The sequence below is a fragment of the Delphinus delphis genome, chromosome 10 (assembly GCF_949987515.2).
Source record: "Delphinus delphis chromosome 10, mDelDel1.2, whole genome shotgun sequence".
Classification (NCBI taxonomy): Eukaryota; Metazoa; Chordata; class Mammalia; order Artiodactyla; family Delphinidae; genus Delphinus; species Delphinus delphis.
Window position 1 is genome coordinate 43,480,181 of NC_082692.2, and position 21,842 is coordinate 43,502,022.

General features: G+C 38.7%; 1 protein-coding gene across 1 annotated transcript in view; it reads right to left on the reverse strand.

Moving 5' to 3' along the window:
* The window catches only part of COL21A1 (collagen type XXI alpha 1 chain), a 185,979-nt gene extending 166,213 nt beyond the window's left edge, over nucleotides 1–19,766 (reverse strand). The window contains exon 1 of the mRNA XM_060021357.1: nucleotides 19,640–19,766. The gene's annotated coding sequence lies outside the window, so the exon portion shown is untranslated. The remainder of the gene's footprint in view (nucleotides 1–19,639) is intronic.
* Between the last annotated feature and the right edge of the window lie 2,076 nt (nucleotides 19,767–21,842).

Sequence of the window (21,842 nt, forward strand, 5' to 3'; positions counted from 1 at the left end):
AAGCTACACTGAATAGCAAATATATCCAAAAACTGTAGTGCCTTTTAACAACAAAGGTTTATTTTTTACTCATATTTTATGTCCACTGGGGGCTGGCTACAGGCTCTAATCCACATTACTCACTTTCAGACCCATTCTAAGGAGCATGGCCATTTTCCATGACAGAGGTAAAGAGCTCTGGGGGGGGGTCTCGAACCAGCAATTAAATGTTCCAGTCCAGAAACATATGTTGATTTCCACTGAACTCATTGACCAGAACTAACATGGGGTCAGGAGATGTCAACCGATCATGTACCCAAAATATATTTGGCAAACAAAGTTAATAATAATCACATATAACTACAAATTCATCATCCCCCCCAAAAAAAATTATGGAGGACTTTTACAGCAGTTATTCAAACTGCAAACCATGATCCATCAGTCAATTGTGAAAACAATTTAGTGGGTCATTACCAGTGTTTTCTTAATAGAATGAATGGAAGAGAAAATATCAGAACATCATACATGTAGAAAAGGTAGATATTTATCATGAAACATTTGGTATACATCTATCAAATAATACAGATGTGCCACAATATAAAATACCTTCCTATGGGTCCTGTAAAAAAAAGTTTTAAAGTCATTGTTCTACAGAGCCCCAACTAAGCCAGAGACATAGAAACAAAATAATATCCACACTGGGCTCTTTTAATCCAGTGTTCTATGACTACCATGGAAGACTGAGGGAAACATGGTATTACATCTATAGTATCAATCTCAAAGAACTGAGTCCAAGTTTTACTCTTTCTTTAATATAATGTTCTCTCAATAATAAATCAATTAAGAAATACCATAAAGGGTGGGGGAGGAAAGGATTGGGAGTTTGGGATTAGCAGATGCAAACTATTATATATAGGATGGATAAACAACAAGGTCCTACCTTATAGCACAGGGAACTATATTCAATATCCTGTGATAAACCATAATGGAAAAGAATATTAAAAAGAATGTATATATATGTATAACTGAATCACTTTTCTATACAGCAGAACTAACACAACATTGTACATCAACTATACTTCAATAAAATTTTTTTAAAAAGAAATGCCATCATGAAGTGACATATTTTTAGCACCTTCCAAGGTTTAAGAATTCCATGACTTTTTATTTCTCCTAAAATAAAAAATTTCAAGCTTCAAAAGATTTTCCTTAATTCTACAGAGCTTAATTATATTGGTGAGGAATATATACAATTCTTATATTAATTTAAATGGCACCCTTGACCAAGATGAATGGTAATAAAAATTATTTTACTTTGCATTGCTATTACCTTATTGTCATGTATGATTTTTATCAGGCTTACTTACGTTTTGATGTTTAAGGGCAGAGCACATATTTCAAAACTGCAAAATAACTACTGCATCTCACTCCTTGTCACAGACTTAATATTCCAAATTTCCAATATTCTACTTTTTATCTTCAACTAAGAAAATACAAATGTGAAATATGCACATTCTATGTGTTTGTTTATGAGGGAAATGAAGTATTTATCTATTTGGTTTCAAATTTCTCCTTTCCAAAATGAATTCATCTTAATTCTTACTTTCTATCTTCCATGTGAAATGTTTGTAAGTGCTTATTTAAATGCAAGAATTTCAACAAATTTCAGTGTGTCCTTACCCTTTTCCCCAAATACACTGTCATGCTCTTTTCCTATGTACCCTTCACAGCCCTGCCAGTCCAAAAGCCAGCCTTTTGTTTCTATGGGGGAAATGACTGCTAAACAGCCAAGAATAACAAATAAATATCTCATGCAGTACAATCTTCTTTTACCTCCCAGATGGCTCCACTACCTCACTAGGTATGCCAGAGATGTTTCCTGAGGAAAGAAAAGAGCCAACGTGAACAATCTACCATCCTGACATTCAAGAGAACCAAATAAAACATGATTAACTGCATTAAAAGAATGGAAAATGAAAAGCCCATCCTCAAAAATACACTAGTGTGCAATTTTTTACCATATAAAAGGAAGTTCTGGCATGGAAAATGAGGAACATCTGCATTTGCCAATTAAAGAAGCATTATATTGATTTCAATAACAATAACTTGTTTAAAAGTGATGAGTCAACAATATTCAGTTCCTTCCTGGCCTTATTCAGCTAGGTGTGGGGAAAAAGGGATTGTACTGGCAGCTGGACCATCTGCATCCCAGACCCAGCAAGGCCACGAAGACACCATAGGAATCTGGGCAAGAAAACAAGGCTGGCTGGACTTCAGTATCTCCTCTATCAAAACAGAGGGGAAGAGAGGAGTGAGCTGGAGGATCTCTTCCATTTCAAATTACCCACAGTTCTGTTCTCTTAAATGATTTATCGAATTATTTATTCCATTAAATACAAGGTTAACAATTAGCTTCTTAAAACAAATCCCTCCAAAAAGTTATTTCTTTCCATTATTCCAAACTGAATCTACTAGATCAAATATACTCTGAATTTTCTCTAAGTTAGTATTTTGTAATCAAAATTAGCATACCTATTTCTATTACATTTAAAGAGCTCCGAAGATATGCACAATGTCACTGATCATTCTCTCTCCATGAAAGCTTTTTTTTTGTTATTGCTAAGTTATCAGACCAAAAAATAATCCCGTGAAAATGGTCGTCCTTTTAAACAAATGACAAGTACTACACAAATCCAACTGAATGCTTGCAGTAGGGTTTTGAATCCTAAAATGTGGCATTTCTTAAACTATTTTAAATTGTTCTCCTCAACACACACACACACACACACACAAATGTTAGCAAACAAATACCACAGTCGAATTTTGATTTTCTGCCAACTGGGATGGCAGAGAGAACTAGTCCGGATATTCTTAAATGGCAGAGAGTGGGGGGTGTGGGTGGAGGATGTGCAATTGGACATCGAAATGTGTTTTATTCTTACGGTTTAATAAAACTATGCCTGGTATTCTGGAAAGTGACAATACTGTACCTCAAACTGAGTAAATATGAAACTTTCCTAGGGAAAAACCAACCCAAGAGAACTAGAAAACTTTCTACTTTGTAAATATTTTGGTCCACACCTTGGCAAACGAGAACAGTGTGCAATGTTTAAAAAGATATCTTTAAATCCCTGTTATGTGAGACGAGTGTGTGTGTGACGTTATGTGTGATGAATTATAGGAAGTGACATTGTCATTAAATACTTATAAAAAATTCTTGCAGAAAGGAGCTCTAAAAGGTATCATAATACCCGAACTCAAGATAGTATCATTACTATCAAATTTGCCATCTACAATGCAAGAAACTCATAAGGTGGGAAAATCTCATACCTCATTGTTCACTCCCAAACTGGTTGGTTAAAATCTCTTATACAGGCTTCCAAATTCCATGGTGAAAGCAGAAACAGCTGCACTGGACTTTGTTCTTGCTGGAAAACTGACATTTCTCTAGCAAGTGCCAAGTGCAGACTCAGAATTACAATATGTCAGACATTGTTCATAAGGAGATGTTCTTCTTTTTTTATAGCATCCAAATGCTGTTCACGAGAAATTGCAAATGATATCCCTAAAGCCATATCACCCAAGAGCCCAAGGAGCAATTATGGCTATCCAGATATTGCTTGGTCCAGAATGTTCACTTCAGAGAGGAAGTAATAAAGCAGGTGCCAAAATGACTTTTGTTCCTTTCCACAATTACAGGTACTTTAAAATATTGTCAGAGTAACACTGGATGTGACCCTTTCAGAACCCCATTGCCTATACTGCTGGGGAGGTCAGAGGAACAGCGTTGCTCAGAGCTGGAAGAAAAAGGATTCTCAGAGCAGGAGGAGGAAGAACACCCTGACAGAGATGGATACCTCTCAGACTGAGGAAGTGATTTGTGCAGATGAGGAAGAACATGGCCTCTTGGACATTATGCAGCTCTCTTCCTTTGGATCCCTGGGAAGCCATGAGTCTGGGCTCTTGGATTGGATGGGCAGAACCGGTCTCAGTTAGGTGTGCCACGAACAAACCCAGGAGGAACAGAAAATAGCCATGTCCAGATGACATGGCACCAGTATGTTGCCCAACCCACAGTCATTAGCAGTAAGCTACAATAAACAGAAAAAAAAAAAAACCTGTACGGTAGTAAACACAAAACTGCAAACACAAAGATGTGAACAATAAAAACCAGCACTGTGGAGGAAGCCCACAAACTCAGCAGGTGTAGTAACTAACACCCATAGAAAGAGTTAATAACAGTCTGAAGAAGACAGACTAGCTTAAATGTCATTCATATATTTAGAGATATGTGTAAGAATATTTGAATATGAATATTAATATATTCAGAGATGTATGTGAAAATAATTGAAGAGGGAAGTAGCTAGATGGAAAACCAAGCTGAAGAATTCTACCAGACCGCAATGCAAAGGACACAGATCTTACAAAATATTAAAAAAGAGTTTTCAGAAGGAAAAAAAAAAATACAATGACACATAAGTAGAAATAATGGAAGAAAAGGTAAAATAAAAGCTTTTGGAGCTAAATAAAATTTGAATCTTCAGATTGAGAGGGTCTCACAAGCACCAAATTTCTTGAATGGGGAGGAAAAAGACCTTTTATACAAATATTGGTGAAAAATCATAATTCAAAGGATAAAGCAAAACATCCTAAGAGGTTCTGTAAGGCTGAGTGGTAGGGGGCAGGAATGGGGAAGATATCTAAAAGGAACAAAATTCAGATTTCTAGAGCTTTCTTATCACAAAAGTGAAGCTAAACGATAATGGATCAAAATCTTCAAAGTTCTGAAGGAAATAGTTTTTGTTGTTGTTGTTTGGTTTTTGTTTTGTTTATTGGAATACAGTTACTTTCAATGTTGTGTTGGTTTCTGCTGTACCTGAAGGAAATAGGTTTGGACTTAACCAAAGAAACTTTCATTTTTGGATTTTGAACATTTGAACTCTTCAAAACTCTACTGCCTATTCACTCTCTTCAAAAAAAATTACAAGAAGATAAAACTAAGAGCTAATGGTGGGATAGAAATATTTTTTAAATCAACAAAATTTGCTGGCCTCTGCTAACCATTCCTTCAAAATAAACTTCAGTCTAAAATCGTTACCAGAAAAATATTAATAACATTCTGGAAATAAAACACAAGCCCTCAAACTGGGAGCTGGTTGTGGAATGGGGGATGGAGTGCAGTGAAGGTGATAAAAATCATGTAAATAGAACAAGTAAGTTATCTTGGGGGAGGGGGATAGATACCAACAGCTATTAGTAGGAAAATACAAGTTTTAGTTGATATAAAGAAATGTAATAGTAATCACTATTATATAAATAAGAATATAACTTCCAGAAATAACTGGTAGAGGAAGAAAATGAAGTAAAATTAATTCCAAACAAAGACAGAAAAACTAAGAGTTACAATCATAATAAAGAATAAGAAAGCATGTTAAACATGGAAAATATAAAGAAAAAGAGTTCAAACATATTAGCAATCATAACAAAATTCAATGAGTTACTTTTGACTCTTTAGAATTCAGAAATATTTCAGATTGTGGGCTTTCTTTAAGTCCACATATATATGGGTTTCTTACAAGAAACCCACCTAAAATTCAGTGACAGAAAATGTTGACAATAAAGAGGCAGAAAAATAATTCACTAGGCAAATGCTAATAAAACTAAATAGGTACACAACGTAAAATAGAATTGAAGGCAAAAAAGTATTAAACAGGGCCAAGAAAGGAATATTTCATATTTATAAAAGATCCATTTCCTAAGAAATAAGTTCTAAAACTGTATCCATTTTTCTCTGAATATTTTGACATGAACATTTCTGTATATTAATTTGTTTACTATTTCCTACCTATTATATCTAAAGACATGTTTACTGTCAAACATCATTTTTAATGCTGTTGCATAATCAATGAAAATATTAATCTTCTCTCTAGTACTGAACATTTAGGATATTTTCTATATCTTCTACAAATAGTACAATAATAAACACTTCTAGAGATACTTTTTCTAAAAGAAAAAAAAAAGAAAGAAAGAAAGATAAAGAGGCAGTGAAATTGATAACCCAACTGACAGATCCACCAACCAAATGAACCTCAGACTCTCAGACCCTCAGGCCATCAGACAGAAAGAGAAATGGATGCTGGTTACATGGGAACTGACTGATATTGTACAGCTCAACGCAGACACTTTTGAGGAGCCTGGAACCACAACATGCACACCAACCAGTCCACAGTTAATGCCAGACTCTGCTCTCCCCTATTAAATGTATCATCTCTGTGAATGAGTTGACAATAACCTGAATAATGTGTTACAAACCTTCTTCCCTCTCATATTTCTTTTAATAAGAATACCAACTCCATAAAATAAACACAAGGCAAATGTTACGGAAGAAGAGCTCTCTAACTGAGGTTTTTTTTTTTAATTTTGTTATCAAGTATAGTTGATTTACAGTATCATGTTAGTTTCAGGTATACAACACAGAGATTGAGATATATAGATAGATATAGATAACTTCAGATTCTCTTCCATTATAGGTTATTACAAAATATTGAGTATAGTTCTCTGTGCTATACAGTAGGTCTTTGTTGGTTATCTATTTTTATAGTAGTGTGTATCTGTTAATCCCAACCTCTGATTTATCCCTCTCCCCACCCCCCTTTCCCCTTTGTAGCTCAGGTATTAAAGTGAGGTACAATGATAGCCTAGAACCATCTGGAAGGTCATATTTGGAATTCACAATGGCCCACAGAAAATTTTCCACAGCTCCTCCAGTGCGTCCTCATACCTACCCTCCTTCTTCTTTATATTCAAAATCCCTTCCCCTTCACAGATTCAGAGATGGCCAGGACTGAATATTTCTAAAATTGGAGGAACACAAATCTTTGTACTTTTACTTGGAGGATATTCCGCAAATTAATTAGCACTTGAATAATAGAGCCACAAAGGTTTTCCAAGTGCAGTATGGTACTTAAGGGGGAAATGTGCATTCACACTGACATATTAAGTATTCTCTTTAATGAAGGAATATTTTGTAACAATGAAACTGTAATGGTAACCAGAAAGGCAGAAAGGTCATGTTTCTCTGCTTAAATCTGCCTCTTCTAGCTTCTTCACTACTGTTTTCCACTGACCATACATTGCAAGCAATTATTATACATGTCTTACAGCTTCAAAAGCTCATCATTCATTTTTTTCTAAAAGTCAGTAAAATTGTGCTTATATCCTCATCACCAATGGAAATTCTCACCTGAATATCAATGATCTCCTTATCTCCCAAATGAATGGCTTCCCTCACCCACACCCCATACCCTGCTCCTTTATCTCCCTCTGTTTAAGATCATACCCTCCACAAGAGTTATTCTACTTTGAGATAATCAATGCTTTTACAGTGCCCTTGGCAATTTTTCTTCAGTGATCTCTTGAAAGATATCCCTTGTCTTGATTGGTCTTCTTCTTCTGGACTTTTTCTTTTTGGCCTGTGATTAACAGATCTGTGCTCAGCCAATTGGCCACTGCCCCTTGCCCAGAAACAAAGACACCCTCACTGCTTTCTATGGAAGGGCTCCAGGCCCCTCGTACCAAAATATCTCATTTCCTACTCTCCCCACTCTAAGCCCTCTCTTCCCATCAAGCTCCTTAAACAAGCCATACCCATTCTCAGTTCTAAGCCTCTTTCACAACACATCTTAATTTGTGAAATATAAACCAGTGCTCAGGGTCTGAGTAATAAACATCAGGAACTTAAAGAGAGGAGAAAAGAAATAGCTCTGAAGGTCAAGAGCACATATGCCTCTGGTAAACCCCCAAGGCTGAGGGTTTAAAACAGTGTCAGCTGGCAGGAAGCAGTGCTGCCCTGCCATCTTTTCTGACTGCCCTGTGCCCAAGCTGGGAGGCTGATGCCCTGGCTTTTCTGGTTGCTAGATATTCTAAGCCTCACTCCTGTTTGTGAGCATGCACTTACAAAAACTTACAAAAGGAATGAGTCCTAACATTACACGATGTTTGTCAAGTGCCAAGAATAAATCACATCAAACAGACCTGTACTTTTTTTTCATTTCATTTTTTTTAAATTTTTTAAAAATTTTATTGGAGTATATTTGATTTACAATGTTGTGTTAGTTTCAGGTGTATAGCATAGTGATTCAGTTATATATATACATATACTCATTCCTTTTCAGATTCTTTTCCCATATATGTTATTACAGAATACTGAGTAGAGTTCTCTGTGCTGTACAGTATGACCTGTAGAATACTGTACTTAATGGTATTTCAAAAGTAAAAGCACATAAATGTAATTTGGATATAAAACTTATCAAATGGCTCCCCCATGGAGAGTAACAGCAGATGTAGGAGGTTTCTAGTGAGATGTTTTAGAATTCTGGCATGCGCCCTGTCCAGTTTATTGGTTATTCACAATTCAAGCGAGGAAAATGATGACCTGCAAATCAAATTTCTAGACAAAGCAAAGCTGAGAAAGATCTCTAACTGACTGAATGAAAGCCTGTGGATAAGATCTCACCTGGATAAATAATGGGACAACGGCAATAAGACAAAATTCAAAAGAAACACATAAAAATCCTGGGATCCAAAATCTGGATTGTGGAATGCTTAAAAGGAATCTGTTGTCCAAACAGCAGGAGAGCTGAAGAGACAAAAAGTCCTTAGCTAATGATAAACTGAAGTTGTTAGTGTGAGCTGGCTGCCAAAAATTAGCTTGGGCTACAGTGAGAAAAGAACAGGGCTACACCCTTTCTTCTCAGCAACCAATGGCCAGAAAGAATCAAAACTCAGTGTGTCCAGGGAAGGCTGACCAGACTGGAGATCATGTGCTCATCAGTTTTGTTATAGGGGGGGTTAACACATCAAGCATCATTGGTATAAACAACATTTGTATTATAAACAACAATTACTTGTAAGATAATTCCCAACCCTATGATTTAGGTTGACTATGGTGTGTGTGTAAACTAAACCACACTTCAAAAGCAGGTTCAAGCCATACATCCTCCATGAAGCAAATCATGACAAAAACAGACCATGTCTTCCAAGGTGCCTACCTCCACTATTAGACCATTTGGAGCTCAGTTACAGAGTCTTATTTGTTCCCCAAAATTATATTTGAAATAGTGCATTTCCCAACCGTATCATAAGCAACCTGGGACCACGGCCAACCTCAGTCTGCTCGGTACCCAGGGAGCCACTGAAATTTAACTTGCTGACTCATCACTTTTTTCCCATATAGCACAAAATCAACGTTTTTATAGTTATCAACAGCTCCTTGTGATGGGATGAAAGACACAGTAACAGCTTCCTTGGGAGTTCTTGTTTCCCCTCTGCCCTCTTGATATATCAAAATTCCTTATTTTGCATTTAAAACTTCCCAACTCCCTAATGAAGACAATGGTTATAGAAACTGAAACCCATTCTCGCTGCTTTTGCGGAAAATAAAATACACCGTCTTCCCTTTTGCCTTAGCATATATCAATAGACAGCTCTGAGAAAGTGGAAATCCCAGGAGAAAGATTTTGAAGGAAAAATAAAGTCAAAATTTGAAATTCTCTAGAGTCTAGAGTAATAGTAGCAAAGTCTTACACTCTGGAGAAGCAGGACTATGTCTCCTCTTCACTGAATTTTGGGAAGATTGCTGTCCTGTAACAATCGGATTCCTTGAGGACACTGTCTGGAGTAAAGTAGATTGGCCTTGCCTAAGGATTGGCAATATGAAAATGATGAAAGAAAGGAAAACGAAAAAGTTTCTTCTTGCAGCTACCTTTATGATATGTGCTCATCTTTGGGGAAAAACTGGAAGAAGGGATAAAGAGGAAAGCGTGCACACATTTATTTTTAAATTAAAGTCATTAGTATTCATATCAAGCTTGAAAATATGAAATCATAATTGCTTCACTAGTCTGTCTTAGACTGCTTTAGGCCCAAAGATCTAAAACATGGCAGGTTACTAGAAGGAAGATGTGGAATTCAACTTGGCAGCCTTATCCGAGACAACGTAGAAACATTTAAAATGCACAAAATCATTGCCCTACTCAAGCTTAGCATTTAATGAAGTAATAGGTCTGGCCAAAAAGTGTCCGATGTGACATTACACTATCCAGCTAAAAATTAAAATTATTTCGAGGCACAGTTAAGGAAACACAGATGCACAAATGGCTCTCAATATCCTATATTGGTAACTGGCCAGACATTCATTTAATTAACTAATTGAGAAGAATCAGAGCTCAAAAATATTTACACTTTTTTCCAGGACTCTGACATGTGTAGTCTAAAAATAATCGAGTCTGATTTTCCCAGTATCTCCATAACTTCCTTCTGTCAAACCTCAGTCAATTCAATTCAGTTCATCATGGTCTTTTGCTTAGTTTAGTTTTTGGATTGGTAGACTATGTGCCTAGTCTAAACACTTTGTAGAAACTTACTGATGCATGTTATATATGTAAAACTCATCGCAGTTTTGAGGAAAACATAGATCCAACCAGGGACCCTAATAATAAATCTTCAGATTAGTGGGTGTGGGAGCAATTAACATATGAAGTCAACCCCTTCACCCCCCTTGAAGCACTCTACTGGGAGCAACATTGGACTAGGGTTAGGAGCTCTGGGGTATAACAACCAACCCTGACATACCAAGCAGTCATGGGGAAATTTACAAACAGAATGTGAGTCCTTGAGGATGGGGATCATGTCTCATTTTTGCTGCATCCCTAGGATCTAGATTAATCTATACAAAGAGCTGGAGAAGCTGTTTGCCAGACAGATGAATTAACGTATATCCTATACAGATGTACCGGAGTCTGGGCTGCAGCTGCACAAAGGCCCCTGGCTGAGGAGGGAAATGGGTACTGAAACTCTGCCCGGAGACAAAGCGATCTTCTGATTTTCCCAGAGCCTAAGACGGACAATCCAGGGTCCTGACCAAAGAGACCTCTTCAACTGCTAAAATCCAGGAGCTCATGAAAAACCACCTGCAGCTGCAAGACAGACCTGAGGACACCCTCAACCTCCCACATCAATCGCAGTGACCAGGGACCATGCCATATGGCAAAGGGTGCCAGACTCCCAGACTCCAGCACTTAGAGTCATAGGAGTTGCTCTCCAAAGCCTCTGTCATCGCCCCTAGCACACTGCTAGCTTCAGGAGACACCCTCCCCTGCATCTCCCAGCACAAGTGGAGAAGGGTAAAAATCTGGATTTGCCTCTCCTCCATGACCCAGGCTGCCCAGAGGATAGCATCATCTGAAGAAGTAACCCACTTTCCACAAGGTAGATATCCAAATCACACGTGTGAACAAGCTTAGAAGTAGGGAGAATACTTATGATAATAAATAATTTGAGCAAATTTGAGGACCTTTACCTGCCAGGCACTATACTAAAGGGTTCATGTGCATTATTCCATTTACTCCTCCTGACCACAGTATGAAGAAGGTCCTATGATCCTCTCTTGACAGATGGGCAAATTAAGCTTTAAAAGGTTAAAAACCATGCACAAGGTCACACACGTACCAAGTGTCAGGGCCATAACTACATAAAGCCCACCCCAATCTCAGCTATAATCTTCAATGGCTTTAAGGTATTAGAGTACATAATATTCTTTTGGCATTCACAAGGAGTAATAAAGTGATGTTCTGATTTTAAGAAAAATTACTTGTGTCATTTTAGCCAGATTTTACTGTTATTAGTGTGTCTGGTATTTCAAAGTTCATCTGGCACAACATGTACTTTGTGAATTATAAGAACATAAATGAATCACATTGCAACATCATTCTCTCTCATTTGTATGGGAATTCAAAATTACCATTTCATATGTTTCCTTCTACAAAGCGTGTAGTTATGCATTTATCTTTGCATTATAAGTGTAATACATATGTATTAAAAAATAGAGAAAACAAAGAAAAGCAGGAAAGAAAATATCTATCGTGCTACCTCCCAAATGCAACTGTTAACATTTTGGGAAACATGCAATTTTGAGCTCAAAAATATAATTTGATTACTCATATAAACATGATTCCCCTTACAAAACCCATAATTAAGAAAGAATCAGAAATTTTTTTTTCAAGTGTTGAAAAGACCAATGAATATTTTTAACATAATTCCCATATGGAGGCCAAAAAAAATTTGTTTAGGCCTCATGAAAAGGAAAATACAATTTTCTTGAAATAAAAAGATCTGTTATTTCATTATTTCTCATTCACAGTAACGTCCATCTTCAGTGAACATTCAAGAACATTGTTATAGGAATTTTAGGAATGAATGCTATATTTCTCAGGAGACTAATTCCCTAAAGGATGCTACTCCACATTGATTTAAACTCTGGGCACAGATGCTCTAATCTGCTATTCTTTACATGTTCCATGATGGTCTCAAATGGTGCTTTTCACCAAGAAAAAGAAAAATATGTGAACAGCAAAATGAAATAAGACTAAGCCTTTACAATCACACCTTCTCAGCTCTCTCTTACTGCAGGTTTTTCTGATAAGCTACCAACTTAGTAAGTTGGTGGTGGGCTGGAATGAGAAACCAGGTTTCCCATTTCCTGGTCCATAGCCTTCTTGGAAATAATGAGGGTGTCTATTTATTTAGTACTTCATATATAAATACTATTCTACCATACCGTTACTCATACAGTAGAACAGAAATGACACATAACTTAGGTTGTGGGTACTTCCTTGCTCACACTCCACACTGACATGCTTGCTGCCACTAAATATATAGGAGTTTGAATAACGTTCCATGTACCTCCACATTCCATCAAGAGCTCTGAATCCCACCTTTACTTTTCACCTCCGCTCCCTCCTCATTCCAAAGGGACCTAAGTAGGAAATGCCTAGACCATTCTAGCTAAGACAGTTACTGTGGCATCACTGCCCCCCACAGTGCATCTTTTATTCTCTCTCATTTCAAACCTTAGTCCAGAGGTGCTGTTTAACAAGTGATTTGAACAGGGAATGAAAAGCGAAGGAACTGTGAAAGGATGGAAAGGCAAACTGCCCGAGGGAAAGGGGGAGTTTCTACAGGGAGGTAACGGAGTTGCCTGCATTCTCAGGATCGTGGGTGTTTCTCTTCTCTGCAGTGCCTCTCTCTGGGATAACCTCTCCACTTCTTGCCAAGATACAAATTCAAATCATACTCATCTGCCGATGGAGACTTAGGTTGCTTCCATGTCTTGGCTATTGTAAATAGTGCTACTCTGAACATTAGGGTGAGTGTATCAATGGATAAAGAAGATGTGGTGTATACACAATGGAGTATTATTCAGCCATAAAAAAGAATGTGATAATGCCATTTGCAGCAACATGGATGGCCCTAGAGATTATCATACTAAGTGAAGTAAGACAGCAAAAGACAAATATCATATGATATCACTTATATGTGAAATCTAAAAAAAAATGATACAAGTGAACTTATTTTGCAAAACAGACATAGGCCTACAGACATAGAAAACAAACTTATGACTACCAAAGGGGAAAAGGGGGGAGGGATAAATTAGGAGTTTGGGATTAACAGATACACACTACTATATATAAAATAAACAAGGATTTACTGTATAGCACAGGAAACTATACTCAATATCTTGTAATAACCTATAATGGAAAAGAATCTAAAAAAGAACATATACATAACTGAATCACTGTGCTGTACAACTGAAAGTAACACAACATTATAAATCAACTGTATTTCAAGAGATTTTTTTTAATTCATATTCAACCCTTTCTAAAGATTGCTTCAGGACATTATGTTAAATGGGAATCAAAAATGATTTGAGAAGAAACAAAGTGACACATCATGCCATGCTTGCTGATTTTTCTAAATTTAAATCAAAACCATTTTTGCCTTATACATTTTTTCACTTAAAAATATGTACAAAATGTTATTTTTATAATATATTAAAGGGATTTTTCCATTTAAAAAAGAAAACTGCCAATTGGCTATTAATAGACTTACTAAACCGAACATAGCAACTTCTCTGAATCCCCCTGGGATAGCCAAGCACTGGGTAGGCACTTCAGCGCTATGTGATAATTGGCTGAACACTTACAAAGAATGTTCCTCCCTGCCTTATCTTTAACATTCTATCTAATTCTGGGTACTGGTATGTGCCTAGACATGACCTCGAGGTAGAATCAAACTCTCTCTTCCTAATAAAGTAGAAAAATACATAAACAGCAAGGTTTACCATTTCTAAAAGTATGTAATTCAATAAGTTGTTTCAATCATTGAATCACATGTGGATTTGAAAGTTAACATAAAAATATAAGACATATATTCCGAGTGTTTGTTTTTATTTACCTAATAAAAAGTTACCTAATAAAAAGTTAAAAGACTAAATTTCTGAAAAATATATTTAGAAGAACTTCCTATAAAGCTCAAACTTCACTAGAACTTCTTTTCACTTTGAATTTAAAAAGAAAATATTGTTGGTCCTTAATCTTTTCTTCTTGACACCAATAACTGTAAAATCAAACAGTTAACGGGTAACATAACACTGCAATCATGGCTATATTGACCTAGATCAAAACAAGACAAGTCAAAACAAAAATTATACAGTGAATCAAACACAAGCAACTGGCAGGATTCCCAGAAGGTCACCAAACTTGGACTTGAGAAAATTCTCAATGTTTCCTGAAATTTTCAAAGATATCTCTGAGTTTTTCATTAGTAAAAGCCAAAACGCTAAAGAAACAGCAAAGAGGTAAAACTCAGTTGAATCCTTAGAAATGGTAAACTTAGTGGAAAAAAAATCATCCTTTTCACAATTGATAGCTATAGGTTTATTTTCTTACAAGTTGCCCATATTGGTGTCAGTGGTTTTTCATTTAGAAAAGCTTTTCAATTAATAACCCTGAAATCAAACTCGGTCAAGGGAGACAGGTAGGTGAGTAGCATTCCCAGGACACCCTATCTTGGATTATGTGCTTCTGTCACATTACCTGTTTTCAGAAGACAAGGTAGTTGAATGAAAAATGTACAGAGTAGAACACAGGAAACCTGTTGTCATCTGGTGCCACCACTGACTATTCCTGAGCCCTTAGCCAAGAATGAGGTCTCCAAGACCCTGTTTCCTCATTTAGATTAAACAAATTCTAATATCCCTAAAAATTCTATCAGTATACGGGAATTCCATGTATACAGTTAATGTGTACTGTTACACAGCCTCTCTTTTTCAAAGCACATGATTACTACTTTCACAATAAATTAACCCAACTGATTAACTTTTTAATCAGTTTGAGGATCAACATGCTAGAACACTGATCTCAGGTAATTCCAGTGTGCAGTTCAGTTTGGGAACTTGTGGAGTGAAGCAGTGATTCTCAAAGTGTGGTCTCAAGCCAGCAGCAGCAGCATTTGGGAAGCTTTAGAATGTTGTTCAAAAGCTTGTATTATTTTCTGAGAAACTTGAAGGACTTCACTTATTCAGAAGCAAATTCTCCCACTAGCTAAAACAGAAAAAGCATCAAATGAACATAACATAAATTAGGACTGCCTTTTCAGGATCCAATTTTCAGAGGTGAAAAGAGAAAAGAGAGTTTCAGCTTAAACTATTTATTAACGTCCAAGGTGAAAGAATAGCAAATTCCTATTAAGCTTTGACTGTGAGCCAGGCACTGTTGATAGAACGTTAGAGACATTAACTCATTGACTCCTCATGATAATCCCACTGATGTAGGTACCATTACCCCAATTTTACTAATGAGGAAACGGAAGTAAGGAAAGGTTACGCAACTTGTCCGGGTTCAAACAACTAGTAAGTGACAGAGTCAGGATTCAAGGCTTAGCATTTTGGATTGAGAGTGAGTGTCCTTTACCATGAGATGGAGAAAGTTCGAGAACTCAGCCTCCATGGCTAATTCTCTTTGTGCGAGACTGGATCACTTGCCAGAAATAAATATTTCAACTTGTTTCCCACAAGAATGCTAATGAATCAAACTAAAGAATTACTACTGCATGCTGAGAAATATAATCCAAAGATAATAAATACAAAATAAAAACATATAGCCCTTTCCTGTGATTTGTTTTTACTCACAAGACTTTCCAGATTGGCCTTAGTGGTAAAACCATCAACTTTGGAACAAATGGGGCCCTCAAAATAAATGCACTGAAATGAAAGCCATCAAGATCTTTCCAAGTGAGCCAAATTATGAAAAATAAATGCAATTAGCTAACTTGTTTTTGATTATCTCTGCCCCAGGATTTGTGGCTTCAAGTGGAGAATCACAAAATCATTGTGGGGCATTGCAGTAGTGATCATTCCTAATTGACCACTCACTGGGCCGCCACATCTTGTCGCTGAATTGCAACATCACAGATGCTCAGCTCTTCAGTTAAATTATCCAGGATACTGGCTTCCACACGCCTTCATTTTTTCCATCAAGAGAGGTGCCTCTGATCTTCCCTTTTCATGCCCAGAGGCACTCCTCATTTCAATACATAGTGAGCCTAAGAGAAAACCCTACTTACATTAAATTGTAATTACATTTAATTTAATAACCTTACATTCTTATTATATTGAATTTAATAATATTACATTGTAATTTTAAAAGTGTCCTAATGAAGACCTGATTTCCTGAATGGAGGAGTTACTAAGATGTTTATATGCTGAAACTTGCATTATGTTTTGTCTTCTAGAAGTCACAGAAGATTGGAAACTGCAAGGGTACAACCTCTTACATTTAAAGATGGGAGATGAGTCCTAAAAAGGCACCCTAAGTTCGAAATCTAATATTCAATTTATAACTGAAATTAAAGGTGAATCAAGACTCATTTCAAAGTACAGAATCATTTGGCATCTTTTTTGGAATTAATACCCATAATTTTTTTTTTACTAGAACTATTTGGTCCTAAGAGGATCATCCAGATCAGTTCCAATCAAACTGCTTTTTCTGTATGTGGTTTTGAAGCATTTTGAAATTATTGCATTTAAGGAGGAAAAGGACACTTGAACTACCTCACCTATCCTTTTTGCCAGTTTAGCCCTTGATGTGTCCTCAATTTGCTTTCTTTTACATTATCTTGAACAAACCTCGATGTAATTGAATAAGGTTTCATTTCTTTCTCCCTCTTAATTACCTAGGAAACACCAGATAGTACTTCTAAACTGGTTCTCTTGGGGGATACAGCATGCCATGCCTACCATTTGAATTTTCTTTTATAAGGAATGATACTCTGGAGAGCCAGATTTTAAGACTATTTATATCTGAATGTGACTAGATTATAAATTCCACCAGATGGTAAAATTCTTTACCACAGACAATGAGTAGATACATAACTGCGCTGTTGACTTGAAGATAATCTACTAAAAATATTTTTCTAAAAATTTCTATATAAAACATGTAATAAAATTAGGAAGATAATTGGAGGACATCCATATGCTCACATTCTAGTAAGAAGGAAAAACTGTAAATTCTAAGGGTGAGGTTGGTATGTAAATATGTGTAGATAAAATATGCGACCATGTTATCAACACAGTTTTCATTCCAAAGTGTTTGGGGATTAGGTTTTTGTTTTGTTTTAAGTGTGTGTGTGTGTGTGTGTGTGCATATTTTGAGCTAATAAATATTTCATTGACTATGCTGGAAGCATTATTTCCTTTAACTCTGACAACATGAGAATTATGAAGTATGCATTGTACTACTGCAGTCCCCATTTTACAGATGAGGAAAGTGAGGCTCGCAGAGTTATGCCACTGCCCCAGAGTACAGAGAGGCAGAAGAGTAGGTCTTGAACCTGCAGCTTGGGCCTCAGATCCAGGCTCCTAGTCCTCACCACTACCTATATTTCCCCCCAGCATCTAAACACAAGCTTAGGACCTGTCCCTTAAAGGTCTCTCTACCTCATTACAAATTGGCACGGAAAATAAATGTTCTCTGCACAGGAAGTCTCTGTACACTGAGCAGTGTTCACCCAGCACACATGTTCTAGGACCACAGTCATGCCTATTCTAGCTTTTTTATCCAACGTCAGATTTTTGAATCCATTTAAGCCTATTTGCAAAGTCATTCTATTTCTGTAATAATGACTTAGGAAGAGTTGGAATTTTTTTTCGCCAAAATTTTGAAATCTCAGATCTTTGTTAAAAGAAAAAAAAGGAGGGCTTCCCTGGTGGCACAGTGGTTGAGAATCTGCCTGCTAATGCAGGGGACACAGGTTCGAGCCCTGGTCTGGGAAGACCCCACATGCCGCGGAACAACTAGGCCCGTGAGCCACAACTACTGAGCCTGCACGTCTGGAGCCTTTGCTCCGCAACAAGAGAGGCCGCGATAGTGAGAGGCCCACGCACCGCGATGAAGAGTGGCCCCCGCTTGCCACAACTAGAGAAAGCCCTCGCACAGAAACGAAGACCCAACACAGCAAAAATAAATAAATTAATTAATAAACTCCTACCCCCAACATCTAAAAAAAAAAAAAAAAGATCCTTTAAAAAAAAAAAGAAAAAAAAGGAGCCACTCAGAGAGTACATAGACCTGCAATGCTGAATTCTCTTTCACTCTGGAGAATTGGCATGAATCCCTGAAACCTCCAATTGCTTTTTTAAAAAATACTTTATATGAGCCTTGTAGCATGCACTGATGACAGGGGTGATGGGGAGCATCGAATCAGGGGCCAAACATTCATGTTATTACAGCCAGGAGATTCTTAGGTACATTTCTTCTTTGGCTTCAACTCTAAAAAAAAAAAAGAAAAAGTTCTCTATGACAAAAAATTGCTCGAGATGATGGCTAAGTCTCTGCCCTTTATAGGATCCTCCAAAGTCCACAGTATTTTTTTTTTTTAATATGGGCAAAATCCTACTGATGAATACCCAAGATTTTCTGAAAACGGATCTGTTCCCTCCTCCCTCTGAAGGGGAATTCGAAGGTGTCTGCCCTTCCCTCCACTGAGATCCAGCCCTGAGTTCTCAAAAGTGAGCAAGTGCTAGCATCACCTGCACGGTCCAAGAAAAAACAAAGGGCTGGGTCCCTACCTCCATAGTTTCAGATTCAGGAGGTCTAGGCCTCCTTGGCGGGCCCCAGATTTTGCATTTCTAAAAGTTCCCAGGTGACGCTGCCGCTGCTGTCCAGAAACCCTCCCATTCCTTCCTTGGAAAACCACGGCCGTCACTCACTGGTTCCCAAACTACTTCACCTAGCAATCACCTGGGAAGTTTTGAGCCCCACTCCTGGAGATTCTGATTTAATTGATCCGGGTGCTGCCGCAGCACCAGATTTTTTTAAGCTCCCCTGAGTGAGCTTCCTGGGCAGCAGCCTCAAAGAGCCTCGGGGGCACCGCGCAGCCCACCGCCCCGTGCGCTCGCGCCCCACGTGTGGACAACAGAGCCCCTTCCAGAAAGACCGACCGAGGACCAGGGGGTTGAGCTTAGGGGTGTAAATCACCGCGCATTATTCATTCCCAGAGGCCAAACACTCCAAACAGAAATCAGAACCCAGACAGGCTCCCAAGATTATATGACCACCCAGTAACCTTGCCAGACAAATCCTGCGTCCCAGCCTCCAGCCTGGGCGCGGATTCTACCTCGCAGCTCACCCACCGCCTCCGCGCGCACGGGAAGAAACTGCACCCTCGGGAGTGCAAACTGGAAACTTCAGCCGCGAGAGGGCCAGCCTGAAGTCCCCTGTTTGTCATTCGGGCGAGGACACTGGAGGAGGAGGTACCACCTTACCTGGCGCGCGTCCCTTGTCAGGGGTGCCGTCGCAGCCGCTACGCGCTCCGCGTGGGCCCGGGGTGTCCCGGGAGTGAACGGTCGCGGCCTGAACACGACCTGGGCTAGAGCGGATCAGCAGCCCTCCCGGAGCCCGGAGTCTGTCTGCCCGCGGCGGCCGGTGCAGCGCGCGAGGGACACTCCCGGCCCCTGGAGGCGGAGCCCGAGATAAGGTTCGCGCCCCCACCCGCCCCCTTTCCGAGGGCAGCGGCCAGAGGGTGGGTTTTGGATCTGGATCCTTAGTGCAAGCTCCTAGGGAACCCTGGTAGAAGTCAGCTTAGCTCTCCTCCCGCTAGGACTGGGGAGAAGCGGGCTGAAGCACTCCGGGGAAGGAGGAGAGGTCAAGGCCACCCAGAGATGGAAAGAACGAGGGCGACGACGGGAGGCAGGACCTTGAGAGCATCACCTGCGTGGATCCAAGGAGGTCCCCTGCCCGGCCTCTGGACTCTAGGGTCAGTCACTTGGTCCGCCCAGCAGCTGACTGGTGGACCTGCCTTTGACCTAAGCTGCCGGAAAACCTGAGGGGAAGTTCATGTTCAAATAGGCAGTTACCTTCGAGGACGTAGGAGTGACAGGGAAGGTCTGGAATAAGGTGACCGATAAGGGGATGCTCTGCGCTCTGCCCCTTTTAGTCCATCGGTCACAGAGCAGCCAGAAAGTTCTTTAACAATCATGCGCTTAGACCCGCCGCCCTCCCCTCCCCGCCAACGTGCTCTGGCCCCAGCTGGCTCTTACCCATCACTCGCCCCACTTCTCACGCTGCTCCGCCCCGCCCCCCATGGGACTTTTTGCCCTTCCTTATCCACAGCAGTGAGTTCTAGTCTCACTTGCTATTTCTTCTGCCTCCAAAACTCTGTCCCAGACCTTATTACAGGTGCCTGCTTCTCTTCATTCATGTCACAAATGTCCCTTCCAGAAAGTTCTTCCTGGCCCCCTCCAGACGGAGCCACTCACAACCATTCCCATCCCCTCACCGCACTTTATTTTCAACAGATCTCTATCTGAAATTTTACTAACAAGTCATTCTTGTGTCTTGCATCTGTCTCAAGGTGAGCTCTAAGAGGACAGGGAATTGGTCTTGCTCCCAGCTTTATCCTCTGCAGCTAGACCCATACCTGGAATATAGTAGGTGCTCAATAAATCTGGGCTGAATGAATGTGTGAATTAATTTCTCCCCAGGGGAGAACCTTCACAAAGAAATGCCTTCATTTTTAGCCATCAGTATGTCTTCTTTGGAGAAATGTCTATTTAGATCTTCCACCCATTTTTTTGATTGGGTTGTTTGTTTTTTTGATATTGAGCTGTTTGTATATTTTGGATATTAATCCCTCATTGGTTGCTTCTTCTGCAAATATTTCCTCCCATTCTGAGGGTTGTCTTTTCATTTTGTTTATGGTTTCTTTTGCTGGACAAAAACTTTTAAGCTTAATTGGGGCCCATTTGTTTATTTTTGTTTTTATTTTCATTACACTAGGAGGTGGATTGAAAAGGATCTTGCTCTAATTTATATCAAAGTGTGTCCTGCCTATGTAAGCACATGAAAATATGCTCAACATCACAAATTATTAGAGAAATGCAAATCAAATACCTCATTGTAGGTACCACCTCACACATGTCAGAATGGCCATCATCAAAAAATCTACAAACAAATCTACAAAAATAAATGTTAGAGAGGGTGTGGAGAAAAGGGAACCCTCCTATGCTGTTAAATTGGTACAGCCACTATGGAGCACAGTATGGAGGTTCCTTAGAAAACTAAAAATAGAGCTACCATATGATCTAGCAATCCCACTCCTGGGCATATATCCAGAGAAAACCATAATTTGAAAAGATACATGCACCCCAATGTTCACTGCAGCACTATTTACAATAGCCAGGACATGGAAGCAACTTAAATGTCCATGGACAGTTGAATGGATAAAGAAGATGTGGTACATATATACAATGATATATTACTCAGCCATAAAAAAGAATGAAATAATGCCATTTGCAGCAACATGGTTGGAACAGAGATTGTCATACTGAGTGAAGTAAGTCAGACAAAGACAAATATTGTACAATATCGCTATGAGGAATCTAAAATAGGGTAAAAGTGAACTTATCTATAAAACAGAAATAGAGTTACAGATGTAGAAAACAAACTTATGGTTACCAGCGGGTAAGA